Here is a 2,862-nt window from a genome sequence, read left to right as displayed (position 1 = left end):
CAAGAAAAATTCATTTTTCGGCCCAATTTGAGCAAGCAAGGGTGACATGCTATCCAGCCTGAAACTTCTATATTGTGGGTGCAAGTTATGAACTTTAGGCCAACAATGTACATGTAGCGATGGATTAAAAAAAGAATGGCCACAGGCGGCAAGAGTCGGCGCGTCTTTGAGATTCCCTGTCAATGTGAGTAAATTTCGAATGAATAAAAGTAACTGTACTGACTGCCCTCAGTTATTTCGCAATTCAGGTGCCCACGCACCTGAAAAAAGAAAGTGAAGAAATACATTGTGAGTCACACACAAAAAAGAATAAAAAGCCTGCTAGCTTTCACCAAGCACAGCCACTCAAACAAGACGGAATGCTTACTGCTATTCCAGTAAGCCTCCATAATGCATAAATGACTTGTTCTCCCCTATTTTTAGCAGGTGTATTCCGTAAATTGGAACGCCCTCAAATCCTCCTTAGTGCAAAGTCATGTAATGCACAGTATAAAACAGCAACTTTTTAACCAACTGCACATTTTCTGCAGGTTCCATTTAACAACAAACTTCTTTTCTCTCTCCCCCCCCCCTCCCCCCCCCCCCCCCCCAAAAAAAACAAGACCAGAAACTAAAGCAGCATTTGGGTTTTAGATATTCATCAAAACACACCAGCCCTTTGGACCCCAGGTAAAGGTGCAGTGACAGACAGTGAAATGTTTTTCATCACCGACACATCATTAACATCTCAAGCTAAGCAGGTTGGTCCGAGTTTGAGGACAAAACCTGTTTTAGTGTCACTGTGCTGTCAACCGATCGATAAATCACTGCCCACCCTACTTAATCTGTGATCCCGCAGGCCTGCAATTTCGGCACAAGTCCCCAAATGCCGAACACAGCCATTTCGAAAGCATCTCATTCCAGCCGGTGATTTACTTCCCTGCCTCACCGACCAAACAGTGAAAGTCTCGTATGCTCAATTTGTGCCTTGTACATTGTACTCTGCAAAGGCCACAACCGACCGCGCAGCTGCGAAAATCGCAACTGAGTAGGCAAGAGAGAAGAGAAAAAAAAATAACCATTTTTTCTATCTAGCAAAGTATTACACTAATAATCGAAGCTGGCAAAGAAAGCAAAAGTAATAGACTATTTGGTGCACTAATAAAAACACGATAGCACTCGCTGCAGCCGAGAACCCACAATATATATGCCCCCACAAGACACTGAAAGACAAGAGTCGTTAAGAGCTAAGTACAACGACTTAGTTACTGCCCATAAAAAAGGTGTTTACTATATCCCGATAGGTGGTACTACCAGAAGCTATAATAAAAATCCTTATCTGACCAACAGCTTCCTTCCCATCCTATACAGACATCCCAAACCAGTATAGAGTTTCAAACCAAGTATGAAACTCTTTGCTGGCACCCACATTTCTATACAAAAGTAGTGCAAACCGTTAAGCATCATGTAAAGATCCACATGTCCTGTCGCCTGTTCAACGTTTCGCTGAACCTTAATTATCAGAAAGGGCTGCATTTACAGCCCTGTTCAATGGTACTATAAGCCTTCCACTAAAGCGACAAAAGCCAAAAAGTGAGCAGAGTCGGGCACTACTTCGCACTCCCTAATGTAGCGCAACCTAACCTAGCATTACCTAACAGAGAGCAATAATATAAAACACCAAAAACTAACTTAAGATATAAAAATTATAATTGAAAGTAAATATAAAAAAAAATCGCACCACAGCCCTAATAGCAGCAACCTAAGACAGAACATCTACACCACAGCAGTAGGAACTTAGACCTCTACCAGCCCAGTCTTAAATATTCTAATGTTATCAGACGGCACAATAGACAAGGCAGCAGAGCCGAGCTAGAGTGCCGTCCAACGGCATCGAAACACTTGGTACTACCGTAAAAGCTTGTTAATTCGAACTCTGTTAATTCAACCTTCCAGTTCATTTGAACTCGTGCCGTGGTCCTGGCACAGCCCTGTACATTTCAATGGGGGAAAACTCCAAATAATTCGAACACATCAATATCCAGAACGATTAATTCAAACAACGATCCCATGGCTTCCGTCGCTCCACGAAGAAGAGGTCGGCCCCGAGTGATTACAATGCGTTGCAAACCCAAACCACACCAAATTTACTAGAGATGCAAAATAACGAAACCGAAAAACAAGAGCATGGCACGCGAGCTACGTTTCCGCAACAGCATATTTCGCTTCTACAGAGGGTGCCGCGCCACGGGTGCCAGTGCTCCGGCGCATGCCATTAATATTTATGAACCATTATTTAAGAAATCAGCTGCCACAAATGTGCAGTAAAGCCCCAACCACATGGAGCGATTTTGCAAGCGACTTGGGGCGCGACGCGACTAGCGACGAACTACTTTTCGCCGCGCACCAAGTCGCTCATTGAATCGCTCGGTTCTGGGTCGCCAGAAACAGTCGCTCGCCTCCCAGAAGTGGCCTCAGCGACTACCCAATAGAAGAGCCCCTACGTAAGCACGCAACCTCCGGTTTTGAAAAAGAACGGGGGGAAGATTTTGCAAATCCACGCAGACGACGTTTGCGGTGCAGCGGCAAAGAAAGCTTTGCGTGGCAAAGCTTGTGTACACGCTGAAGCAGAAGCAAGAAGGCTCCCGCTCACACTGGGTGAGACCCGTGTGGAAAAAACGACGTCGAGAAAGCGAATTCTTCACGGCGTTCATGTTGGAGCCGAGAAACGAGGCGCAGAAGGAAAAGCGTGCGCTACCGCTAACCCATGGCAAACCAGTTTTAGAGATGCAATGAAGTGCAAAAAGCAAGCTAGAAAGGCGTAATACTTTTTAGTCATGCTTTTTATGACAAATGAACAAAAAAAATGTTTGCAAACATCCA

Source organism: Haemaphysalis longicornis, unplaced genomic scaffold (genome assembly GCF_048455015.1).
Source record: "Haemaphysalis longicornis isolate Haplotype H1 unplaced genomic scaffold, Haemaphysalis longicornis Haplotype H1 scaffold_10, whole genome shotgun sequence".
Lineage (NCBI taxonomy): Eukaryota > Metazoa > Arthropoda > Arachnida > Ixodida > Ixodidae > Haemaphysalis > Haemaphysalis longicornis.
This window is presented reverse-complemented; position numbering follows the sequence as displayed.